General features: G+C 40.6%; 1 long non-coding RNA gene across 1 annotated transcript in view; it reads right to left on the reverse strand.

The window, feature by feature from the left end:
• The window catches only part of LOC105532216, a 63,438-nt gene that overhangs the window by 26,723 nt on the left and 23,554 nt on the right, over window positions 1–13,161 (reverse strand). Inside the window, exon 2 of the long non-coding RNA XR_001004938.1 lies at window positions 5,713–5,810. This is a non-coding gene — a long non-coding RNA (uncharacterized LOC105532216). The remainder of the gene's footprint in view (window positions 1–5,712; window positions 5,811–13,161) is intronic.

Here is a 13,161-nt window from a genome sequence, read left to right on the forward strand (position 1 = left end):
GAGAATGGCGTGAACCCGGGAGGCGGAGCTTGCAGTGAGCCGAGATCGCACCACTGCACTCCAGCCTGGGCGACAGAGCGAGACTCTGTCTCAAAAAAAGAAAAAAGAAATTAACAACACAAATCACACATAATAAGTTAATATGGCAAAACAAGAGGCTGATTACCAATGAATGACAAGGATAAAAACTTTGATACAAGTTCTATAAGGATCAAATCACAGTGAGCTCTTTGGATCAGGAAACTTCCTGGAGAAGAAGAAAAGAAATTAAAAAAAGAAAAAATTTTAAAGAGACACAGTCTCACTATGTTGCTGAGACGGGAGGTGAACTCCTAGGCTCAAGCAGTCCTCCTGCCTCAGCCTCCTAAGTAGCCTGGGATTGTAGGTGTGTGCCTTTGTGCCTGGTAAGAAGTAAAATTTTGATCTGCATTTTAAAGCATCGGCAATGGAATGGGCTGAATATTGCCCCCACCCCCAAATTTAGATGTTGAAGTCCTAACCCCTAGTATGCCAAATGTGACTGCCTTTTGTATATTTTGAGATAAAATCTGCTATGGTTTGAGTGTGTCCTTTCCAAAATTTAAGTGTTGCCAATGTATTAAGAGGTGGGACTTTTAAGAGGTCATTAGGCCATGAGGTCTCCTTCCTCATGAATGGAATGAGGTGCCCTCATAAAAAGGCTTGATGAAGGGAGTTCATCCCTTTTTGTCCTTCTGCCTTCTGCCCCGTGAGGACACAGCATTCCTCCCCTCTGGAGGTCATGGCAGTCAAGGCGCCATCTTGGAAGCAGAGATCGGACCCTTACCAGAAAATGAACCTGCCTGTGCCTGGATCTTGACCTTGGCCCAGTCTCCAGACTGCTAAAAATAAGTTTCTGTTTTTTTTCTTTCTTTCTTTCTTTTTTTTTTTTTTAACAAATTATCCAGTCTGTGGTATTCTGTTAAAGCAGCACAAACAAAGACAGGGTCTATAAAGGGACAATTAGGTTAAAATGAAGTCATTAGCGTGGGCCCCATCTAATATGACTGCTGTCCTCATGAAAAGCACAAATTAAGACAGACACACAGAGAGGAAAGACCCTGTGAGGATACAGGGTGAAGATGGCCATGTACAACCCCAAGAGAGGCCTCAAAAGAGATGAACCTTGTGGACACATTGGCCTTGGATTATAGCCTTCAGAATTGTGAGAACAACTTCTGTTGTTTAAGTCACCCAGTCTGTGGTACTCCATTACAGCAGCCCTACCAAAGCAATACGAGAAATATCTGGTAACATTTACTCTTTTGAACACGGGGAATTAACTAATTCTATAAGAGAAAGGGGATAAAGGGAGCAATAGAAGAGATTGGATAAAAACAAGAAGATGAATTTCAGGAAATAGTGGAGCTAGCAATAAGAGGATAAGAAAAAGTGGCCGGGCACGGTGGCTCACGCCTGTAATCCCAGTACTTTGGGAGGCTGAGGTGGGCGGATCGCGAGGTCAGGAGATCAAGACCATTCTGCCTAACACAATGAAACCCCGTCTCTACTAAAAATACAAAAAATTAGCCGGGCGTGGTGGCGGGCGCCTGTAAGTCCCAGCTACTCGGGAGGCTGAGGCAGGAGAATGGTGTGAACCCGGGAGGCAGAGCTTGCAGTGAGCCGAGATCACACCACTGCACTGTAGCCTGGGCGACAAAAAAAAAAAAAAAAAAAAAGCACCAGGGATCCCCAACATGAACTTTTGCTGAGGAAAGAAAATCAAGATTACTTACTCCAACAGGGACGCCTTTGTCTTGAGACAGTGGAGAAAACTTCATGAGCTCAATGAGAAAGAGGCAAGGAAGAAGCAGGAGAGAACTTTAGGGAAGTGAATGGAATGAAACTAAAAGGAAATAAGCAGCACTATGGAGATACCTCAGCTACTGGAGACAGAGTACAGGAAAGGGAAGTAACATGAATCCCAAGATTAAAGAAAGTAAAACATGAAGAATGTGAGGGAGTAAAAGGAGTTCGAAGGAAACCTGGAGGAGCTAAAAACGAACCATACACATATGGGCCAAGTGTTATGTAAGTGAGAAACAGGTCACTGAGAGAGCATTAGATCATTCAAACTCGGAGTCACAGTTTATGGGGATCAGAAAACAAAGGAAATAGGGTTTAATTTTAAAATAAGAAACAGGCTGGGCGCGGTGGCTCATGCCTGTAATCCCAGCACTTTGGGAGGCTGAGGCAGGTGGATCATGAGGTCAGGAGTTCGAGACCGACCGACATAGTGAAACCCCATCTTTACTAAAAATACAAAAATTAGCTGGGCATGGTGGCATGCACCTGTAATCACAGCTACTCAGAGGGCTGAGGCAGGAGAATCACTTGAATCCGGGAGGTGGATTTTGCAGTGAGCTGAGATTGTGCCATTGTACTCCAGCCTGGAGAACAGAGTGAGACTCCATAAAAATAAAATAATAAAATAAAGTAAAAGTAAAAATAAAATAAGAAACAAAGTTATATGGGAAGACTGGACTCGGACATCAACTTTTTAAACCTTTCCTGGATCCTGTGAGCCAATAAATTCCTCTTTTTGTCTAAATTAGTTCAAGTTAGGTTACTGCCTTTCAAAACCAACCAAAGTAAAAAAATAACTATAAATGGAGGAGGAGTGAGACATCTCTTTTTGGCTATATTGAATAGATGAGATATAATTTACCTAAAGTGTAGTTTACAGACAAGCCAGTCACCACACAGCCCATTTCTGGGGGGAGCTGCGGAGCCTGCAGGTCCTACTAAGAAGGTCGCCATGTTCTATGCCACGTTCTCTATCCAGCCTCTAGAACCCCTCAGCCCCCAGTTCCCCAGCTCAGCTGACTAGAATCAGCAATGTGCTCATGATCCAAAGGCCATCGAATTTTCTATGGGTTTATGGCCCACGAGGAGGTTTAGCACAGAACCTCTGTTTTAGTAAGGATACTATTGAGTCAAACAGCCATTATTACCTAGAAAATTCGTGTGGAACTGACAAATTGTGAATAAGTTGAAGTTTTGAGTTATCAGAAAGGATGAGTGAGCAGTTATGAACAAGCAGAAGCTATAGGTAAGCCAAAATCAAAAGGTATTTATAGGAGAGTTGAAAAATTAGTAGAAATGGGAATGGTAGCAGTACAGATGGAGGGATGCTGAGTCACTGTATCTATGGGATCCCTGAATTTGCCAAGGCAACAAGAAGATGACTCAGATCGGTGACTCTTCCACTGGATGCTTCTAGTTCCTGAGTGACTTCCAGAGTCCAAGAGGCCCAGCTTGACAGCTTTTCTTGATACATCAGAAGATTCTTAAAGTCCTTATTTCCATAAATACCGTCATGATACCCCTGCTCCCATCACCCAGATGAACCACTGTTCTTTGTAGTGAAATGGTCTTAACAAACATCTCAATAATAACATTGGCTAACACTTATTTAACATGTATTATGTGCCAAGCACTGAGATATTAATTTGACACATTGTACCTCACTTAATTTTCTGAACAATCCTACAAGGCAGGTACATATTATTCTTATCAATTTATGGATGGAGAAACCTAACTTAGAGAGGTTACCTTGCTTGTCCAAGTCACATCTTCTGTGGGGGAGCTAAGTCTGAAGCAGAGCTGTATAACTCTGGAGTTCAAACATGTAATTATATTTAACTTCTCTCAAGTTACTCAGTTCCCTTGGGGTCATTTCGGATGTACAGAGTGGAAGTAATTTAAGTCATAAAATCAGAAATGTAGCAACCAGAACTAACAGGGAAAAAAAGACTCATCATGAATATCATGTGTTATAAAATAATCATGTGTCTTGCTGAAACTTCATAAAAGAGAAGTTCTAGAAAGTTCTCCCAAACAAGAAATGGTGAATGGGAATAATTACTAATTTCAGACACATAATATGTGCCAGATGTATTATCCTATTTGAACAAATGGTTAAGGAAAATATGTATTCTTTCTAGTTTAATAGTGGCCTCAGTTTTCCTAATTTGCTTCATAAAGTCTTATGCTCTTGACAGGGAATTCTCCTACAAAGGGGTTTTCTGAAATCAACCATGGATGTAGAGAAGAGACTACTTTGCATTAAAAAAAAAGAGAAATGAAACTGTAGAGTTAAAAGGAAAAAAAAAATGTGGCCAGGCACGGTGGCTCACGCCTGTAATCCCAGCACTTTGGGAGGCTGAGACAGGCGGATCATCTGAAGTCAAGAGTTCAAGACTAGCCTGGACAACATGGTGAAACCCTTTCTCTACTAAACGTACAAAAATTAGCTGGCTGTGGTGGCGTGCACTTGTAGTTTCAGCTACTCAGGAGGCTGAGGCAGGAGAATTGCTTGAACCCAGGAGGTGGAGGTTTCAGTGAGCTGACTCTGTACCACTACACTCCAGCCTGAGCAACAGAGCAAGACTCAGTCTCAAAATAAATAAATATATAAATAAAATAAAAAATGTTATGTGTAAGAAAAATAAGCTGTGAGATATGAAGTGTAAGATATCAACTCTTCTAATTATGCTGCATTAATAACTAAAATTTATTTCTCAAAAACTGGAAAATTTAGCAGAGATGTAGCTATTTAAAAATGAATAATAATGTTAAATATGTGTTTGCTCCATGAGGGCATAGATTTTTGTGTTTCCTTCACTGCTGGATCCTTAGAAGCTGGAACAGACTATGTTATATAGTAGATGCTCAATAAAAATCTGCTAAATAGAACCAATAAATGACTTAACTCAGAAGACCGAGATTATTCTCTGAATTGTATCTCTAAATGATATATGAGCAAGTCATTTAGCATATTTAGATGCAAGTTTTATTTATTTATTTGTGGGATTTTTGCTTTTTAAAATATACTGCAAGGAGATGGAATTTGTTCTACTAGACATAAAACCTAACGGTATGGTACTGGTTTAGGAACAGGCAATAAGTCAAAGGAACAGACTAGAAAATTTAGAGAGAGACTTTGAATACACACACACACACACTTAGTATTTTAAATAACATCAATATATAATATAAAATGAATTGGTTTATGACATCTGGTCATTGATTAGGACCAATCATATTAATTCCCTCTCAAGCCATATACAAAGCTACATTCCAGATAGATCAAGGACTTGAACATTTTTTAATAAAAAAGCAAAGTATGGTCAGGCATGGTGGCTCATGTCTGTAATCCCAGCACCTTGGGAGGCCGAGGTGGGTGGATTTCTTGAGGCCAGGAGATCGAGACCAGCCTGGCAAACATGGCAAAACCCATCTCTATTAAAAATACAAAAATTAGCCAGGCACGGTGGTATACACCTGTAATCCCAGCTACTACTCAGGAGGCTGAGGAATGAGAATCACTTGAACCCGGGAGGTGGAGGTTGCAGTGAGCTGAGATCGCCCCACTGCACTGCAGCCTGTGTGACAGAGTAAGACTCTGTCTCAAAAAAAAAAAAAAAAAAAAAAAAGCAAAGTATAAAACCACTAGGAACAAAATTCACAAATTCATAGAAATGTTTTTATAACCTTACCATGGTATACCCTTTATAAGAGTAATGCCAGGCTAGGCACAGTGGCTCATAGCTGAAATCCCAGCACTTTGGGAGGCTTAGGCAGGTAGATCACTTGAGCCTAGGAGTTGGAGACCAGCCTGGGCAACAATAGTAAGACCCTGTCTCTATGAAAAAACAAAAAAAGAAATTAACTGGGTGTGGTGGTACACACCTATGGTCCTAGCTACTTGGGAGGTTGAGGTAGGAGGACTCTTTGAGTCCTGGAGGCAGAGGCTGCAGTGAGCCATGACTGCACCACTGCACTCTAACCTGGGTGACAGAAAGATACCGTGTCTCGAAACAGTATTTTAAAAGAGAGTAACACCAAAGCCAAAACTATAAATAAAACAGATTAATGTATGAACAATTATATGCATTAGAGTGCAGGAGAAAATAAAAAGTGTTATGGAATTAAGAGGAAAACTTGGACAAATGAAGATGGTACCATACATCCAGGCTAATTATGTTACTTTAAAATATTTCTTATGCCTGTCACAGTGGCTCACATCTGTAATCCCAGCACTTTGGGAGGCTGAGGTGGGAGAATTGCTTGAGCCCAGGTGTTCGAGACCAGCCTGAACAACACAGTGAGAACCTGTCTCTATGAAAAATAAAAAATTAGCCAGGCATGGTGCCATGCACCTGTGGTCCCAGCTGCTCAGAAGGTTGAAGTGGGAGGGTCACTTGAACGCAGGAGGTTGAGGCTGCAGTGATGGCACCACTGTACTCCAGCATGGGCAACAGAGTGAGACCCTGTCTCAAAAATAAAATAAATAATATATTTCTTAAATTATGAAACTATTATCACATTCTCAAAACTTTAGGGAAATAGAAAATAGAAGAAAATCCCCTGATTATAACACAATGACTATCATTTTTGTTTATTCCCTTGCAATATTTTTCATAGGAATTTTTTTGTTAAGATATTTCACATGCCATAAAATCCACTCCTTTAGAGTGTACAATTTAGTGGATTTTAGTATATTCACAAAGATGTGTAAGCATTACCACTCTTTAATTCCAAAATGTTTTCATCCCCCACCCCAGAAAAAATGATGACAACACATTAGCAGTTACTGTTCATCCCCCTCCCTCAGCCCAAATCTACTTTCTGTCTCTATTTGTCATAGGCATATTTTAAACCCATTTGAATTGTAGAAGCCTCCCTTGTTTCATTTAACTGTGTCAGAAACAAGCTTTCCATAAGTGAATAGTCTTCAAACTTTTGTATAGAAAAATCAACTCTAAAATGTTTGCAGAGGGCAAAAAATAAAAGGAAGAAAAACAGAAATAAAAAGGATCATTCCAGGATACCAATTAAAAGACAAAAATATAGACAATTTACTAAAAAGTATACAATACAGGTCAAGAAGTGAATAAGGATTCTTTGATTCTTCCACTTTCTTAGTAAACTTGCTTTCACGAAAAAAAAAAAAAAAAAAAAAAAAAAAAAGTGAAAAGGCACTAGGTCAGATTATTGAAGAAAGGAACATTTTCTTGGGTCTGATGATTTTACTATTGTGTTATCTTCAAAAATTTTTTTTTAACGAAAGCAGTACATGCACATATTTACAAAAAAGTCAACAATGCTTAAGAGCTTATTGTAAGAGGTAAGAAAGCTTTGCTGCTCTATCCTGCCCCCAACCCACCCCTATGCCTTCCACTCAAACCCTAGAACCAAGTCTGACTTTTTAACGGCTACAGTTTTAAAAATTCTCCTGGGTGGTTACTTCCCTATCTCTAAATACTACAGTCATATCGCCACTTCTTTATTTATCAGACAGACAGGCTTTATCTGTGGACTTCCTTCCTATTCTGATAGATGAGAACTCAGTTCACTTACACCCTCCTCCCTCCCGATATGGATGTCTCCTTATTTTTAGTTCCTCTATTGTAATTTTAGGTAACTTATTTACTTGAGTTCCTCTTTGTAATTTTCTTAATATATGAATATTCGCTTCCTGTTCTGCTAACTGTAACTTGTATCTCTCAAGTCCCCACTTTGCGTGGGTCCTCTTCCCTTCTACTTCCAAAATTCTCTCTGCATGTTGTTTTCTATAAGATTTCAACAGAATAAGTGAAAAAGTTCAAATGACCAGCACAATGGAATATGACGTTTTAACAATGGCATTCAAAAAACTGTGAAGTTGTTCACGCGCATAAGCAAGAAACTAATAAAGGAACACACATCCATCCATCTTTCAGCTTTTTCAAATCTTAACATTATCACACATTTGCTTCCCTTTAAAGAGAGAAAACACTGTCAATCCACTGAGGCCCCATGTACTATTGATTGTATTTCTCTCCTACCTCAATGTTCATCATTATATAAAAATCGCTCTTATTCACTCAGCATTTACCATTCTACCACTTGATTTTATACTTTTGACACATACTTTGGCATCCATAAACATTATGTATTAGGCTGGGCATGATGGCTCACGCCTGTAATCCTAGCATTTTGGGAGGCTGAGGCGAGTGGATAGCTTGCCCTCAGGAGTTTGAGACTAGCCTGGGCAACATGGTGAGACCTCGTCTCTACGAAAAATACAAAAATTATCCAGGTGTGGTGGTGCACACCTGTAATCCCAGCTATTCAGGAGGCTGAGGCAGGAGAATCACTTGAACTTGGGAAGTGGAGGTTGCAGTGAGCTGAGATTGTGCCACTGCACTACAGCCTGGGTGACAGAGCAAGACTCTGTCTCAAAAAAAAAAAAAAAAAAAGTGTAATATACAGTTTTGTATGTCACACTTAAAATTTAACATTTTTATTGGCACAATTTCATTCATTAGACTTACCATTCTGAATATCATTTGATAGTGTGCTTAACATCCTAATTGCTTACTATTATAAATGATGCTGCTATGAGTACTTTGGGTATTCTTAGCATAAATGGGGGAAAGGAATGCTAAGAAAAATTAGCAAATAAATTTTTAAAAGAAAAAAGATAAATGTGGGAGATTTAGAATTTACCTTTGGATTCAATGGAACTGGGTCCTGTTTCTTATACATTAATTATGTTTTAGCCTAACCTAGTAGCTATGAAGTTCTACTCACAGAATTAAAAAAAAAATCTGGAGACATTTATAAATGAGAAAAAGCATAGATGATAATAAAAAAAATACATGTACCTCCTACAATTAATCAATGTTCAGCACAATATTTTTTTTTTTTTTTTTTTTAGAGGCAGGGTCTTGTTCTGTCACCCAGGCTGGAGTGCAGTGGTATGATCATGATCATGGCTCATTGCAGCCTTGAACTCCTGGGCTCTGGCAACCCTCCTGCCTGAGCCTTCTGAGTAGCTGAGACTACAGATATGGGCCACCACACCTGGCTAATTCTTAATTTTTTTTTGTAGAGATGAAGTCTTGCTATGTTGACCAGGCTTGTGGGAGTTCAGTCAGGCTGGTGGAAAAAATTTTAAAGATAGTTATAAGAAATAGAGCAAACCTTCTTGGAAGTCTGTGGGGGTTTACATCGCTTCAGTAACAGATTTGGCTGAAGACAGCCTAATCCTCTCTACCTTTAGCTGACAGCAAAAAAGCAAATAATAAGGGAATATGGGGAAGTTTATCTGAATAGCTTGTTTACTCATGTCGTCCTAAAACCAACCTTTGATCAACCTCAGGTGTATAATTGCTCTCTATTTGGGGGTTGAGCAATGTTAATTACCCTCTAGTGGTGTTTACTCGAGACCTTTGTCATTTAATCTGTACTAAATAAATGCGAACTTTGCTAGCTTATTGAGGTGATGCTCCAGACCAACAGCAGAGCCCCTTAGCTAGACTGACAGGCAAAATATCTGTGTCAGTGTACGTCTCTCATCTATCACTGGGTCAGGGTCTGCGGGCTGGATTCCTGCACAGGCTGGTCTCAAACTCCCGGGCTCAAGCGATCCTCCTGCCTGAGCCTTCTGAGTCGCTGAGACTACAGATATAGGCCACCACACCTGGCTATTTTTTAAATTTTTTAGTAGAGATGAAGTCTTGCTGTACAGCCCAGTCTAGTCTTAAACTCTTGGGCTCAAGAGCTCCTCCTGCGTTGGCCTCCCAAAGTGCTGGAAGTACAGGCATGAATCACGGTGCCGAGACAGACACGTTTTTAAAAATAAAGGAATACTCCTGAAACGCTGAAGTCTTCTTTGTACCCCTTTGTGATAACATGAGTAGCCTCTTAATGACACCAAGGAACAAGTTAGTCCCAAAGTAGCTCACATAAATGGTGATAGAGGAATGAGGGGTGGGTGTGATCTATGCAAAAAACCTTTTCTCTTTAACGGGTTGCTGTTTCTAACATAATTGCAGTAGTACCCTATGTTGCTATAATGCATTATAGTTTTCAATGTGCTTTTGTGGCCTCCATAATAGAGGGGTTGTGAGGTAAGCTTCAACCACAGCTGCCCCACTCCCCAAGAGAGGATACACAATGATGAATAGGTGAATTTCTGCCTCTTAGTTTCTTAGCTGGGGAGGGGCACTTACTGGAACAGCACAGAAAACAGAGTCTTTGGCCCAGTTGGGGAATCTTTATCAGGTTATGCTACTTCAAGCTTTCCTCCTGTTAAATGTGAGAGGAATAAATCCCTGTTCCTTGGATCAGTGTGACTCTGAAACAGCTGGAGGAGAGACAGTTTTAGGCAGGTTGAAACAGAGAGCTCCAGCATATGTACTTTTTTTTTTTTTTTTGAGATGGAGTCTCGCTCTATCGCCCAGACTGGAGTGCAGTGGTGTGATCTTGGCTCACTGCAAGCTCCAGCTCCTGGGTTCATGCCATTCTCCTGCCTCAGCCTCCTGAGTAGCTGGGACTATAGGCGCTCGCCACTACGCTTAGCTAATTTTCTCGTATTTTTAGTAGAGACAGGGTTTCACCGTGTTAGCCAGGATGGTCTCGATCTCCTGACCTCGTGATCTGCCCACCTCGGCCTCCCAAAGTGCTGGGATTACAAGCGTGAGCCACCCGCCTGGCCTCAGCATATGTAATATTAGGAGAAAAGATTTCTAAGGATTAACAAGAGAGCAATGCTGGGCATGGAACATCTCCTCCAAATAAAGAAAGCAGCACTTTCTAAAGCTCAAGCTGATTTGAAAGTTGCTGAATCGAATGGAGCTTTGAAAATAGAAACAGGGGCTACATATAATATGATAATACTGGGCTTGCTCCACTTTTCCAGGGATCCAGGTGCACATTGCTGGGTCCCAGGCTGGTTGATGCTGGCAAACTATAAGACAAGCATGGAGAAGAAAATACATGGTGAAAAGTAAAGACAGAAGTCTTAAGAAAGAAGAGAGAAAGATATTTTTGAAATTAATGTCAAAGGTGTGTGTGTGTGCATGCATGTATATACGTATATATAATAATAATAACTGTACAGTAAGGTGACCCCAGTTTCAGCTTATTCAGGGGAAATCACCAATTATATCTACAATGTATAACAGAAGAAGCATGGCTTCAAGCCCTTGAACATTTAAGCTAGAGAAGCAAGACAAATAGTCACAAAAGAAAGCCCAGTATTTCTAATATATACATATCCCCGATAGACACACATATGCATACATATATATATGTATGCATACGCTCACACACATACATACACATATGTATACATATATATACACACATTTGTGAAATAAACATTTATGTATAATTGAAAAGATCAGCCAGGCACGGTGGCTCACGCCTGTAATCTCAACACTTTGAGAGGCCGAGGCAAGCAAACAGCTTAATCTCAGTTCAAGACCAGCCGGGGCAACATGACAAAACCCCATCTCTACAAAAAATACAAAAAAATTAGCCAGGCATGGTGGCATGTGCTCGTAGTCCCAGCTATTTGGGAGGCTGAGATGGGAGGATCACTTGAGCCTAGGAGGCAGAAGTTGCAGTGAGGCGAGATCATGCCACTGTACTCCAGCCTGGGTGACAGAGTGAGACCCTGCCTCAAAAGAAAATAGAAGAATAAGGACAAACTCGAGCTTTCAATAAACTCCATGAGTTATTTCATTTTTACATAATAACTGCTGGCTAGATTCAACATGAAGACCCTAATCAGCATCTGTATTCCCCATGGTGTGACACCTCCTATTTACCCCCTAGCTAGAACTGACCAGACCCCTTCTGATAACCACAGAGGATTTTCATCTTGGCTCATATTTCAGCATGAACCACCACCATAATGTGTTACATTATTTCATTTGTCCTTTCCCACTAGGCTTTGACGTCTTTAGGATAAGAACCACGTTCTTACCTTCCCATCTCTGGCACCTGATGTGTTATTTGGCCAATGTATGTACTCAGCACATCCTCAGTGAGTCAGCACATCCACTGCCAGTCACAGAGAGATGGGTTGTGCTGTTGAAGCAACTTCTTCCTACCATCTCGTGCAGCCCTTGCAGCTTTGTTCGCTTCTTTAGGCAGACAATCAACAGCTATCGTATCTAATTCACAGGGGCTTTCTTGTATTTTCTCCCATGGGGAAATAACTGCCATCCCTCTTCCTCCAAGGCTAAGATACAAATTCTTCCAATGTGCTGTTAAAAAACAAAAAAGACTATTAAGGATCTAAGATTGAGACAGAAAGGAAAAGTTTTACTGCCAAGTGGGGAACCTGGCACAAACAGAGGCAACAGTCTAGGAGACCCTCAGGGATGAGATTTAGAAGAGAAAGGAGGTAGGTCCTTTAAAACAGAAACACTAAAACTATCTCTGTCCCACATTATGAAAGTAAAATGTCTGGGTGATGTTGATTGGCTGACAAGGTCTGCGTTTGTTGTTTACATAATTCTGGGGCTCATTGGGCTGGTCACTGTGCACTGTTGCGGCCATCTTGGGATAATGGTATCCAGGTGGACCTCAGGCGATCTTCCTGCCTCAGCTTCCGAAAGTGCTGGGATTATAGGCACGAGCCAGCGCACTGGGTCTCACTTCTCTATTTCTATGGAGATCATATGTAACCCTTGTCTCCTAAGCGGTGGGTGACTCTTCTCTTGGGCAGTGCTCCTTCTATGAGACAAGGGAGAAGAATGAAACTCCTTCAATGCCTACTATATGGCAGGAACTCTACCGCACTCAGAAACTTACAAACAACATTAAGTGGTTATCATCATTTACAGAGGACACCACAAAGCCATTAAATGGTAAATTTAGGGTTCAAAGCCAAGTCTAGTTTGGCTTTCAAACTTTGGGTGATAGCCCTGGATGTCCTTCAACAGCCTCAATAGGCCACAGTGACTCTCCCACTACCAATGAGTGACCGAGCAGCTGGCTATGACATAGGAGGCCAGATATGTATTCCAACCCAGACTTCCAGGTCTTACAAGTCCTGGTTAGTTCACTAAGTGAAGGACTAGCAATTTGCCAGTCAAGAGAACTGCTCAGCAGCATAAAATGCTCTCTAGTCAGGAGGAAAGACAAAGGAAACAATAAAGAGAAAACTGTGAAAGGTTGAAGGATTGAGGTTACAAGAAACTAATTAACTATGCTAACCTTATATTGGTTTTGATAGTGAAAAAAGCAGTATGTAAAAAGCACATGGTATAGAAAATGCCTTTTATGCTAGACTGTACTGAAATTTAAATGAGGTAATGCATCTGAAAGCGCATTACTTTTTTTTTTTTTTTTTTTTTT

Source organism: Mandrillus leucophaeus, unplaced genomic scaffold (genome assembly GCF_000951045.1).
Source record: "Mandrillus leucophaeus isolate KB7577 unplaced genomic scaffold, Mleu.le_1.0 Scaffold94, whole genome shotgun sequence".
NCBI lineage: Eukaryota > Metazoa > Chordata > Mammalia > Primates > Cercopithecidae > Mandrillus > Mandrillus leucophaeus.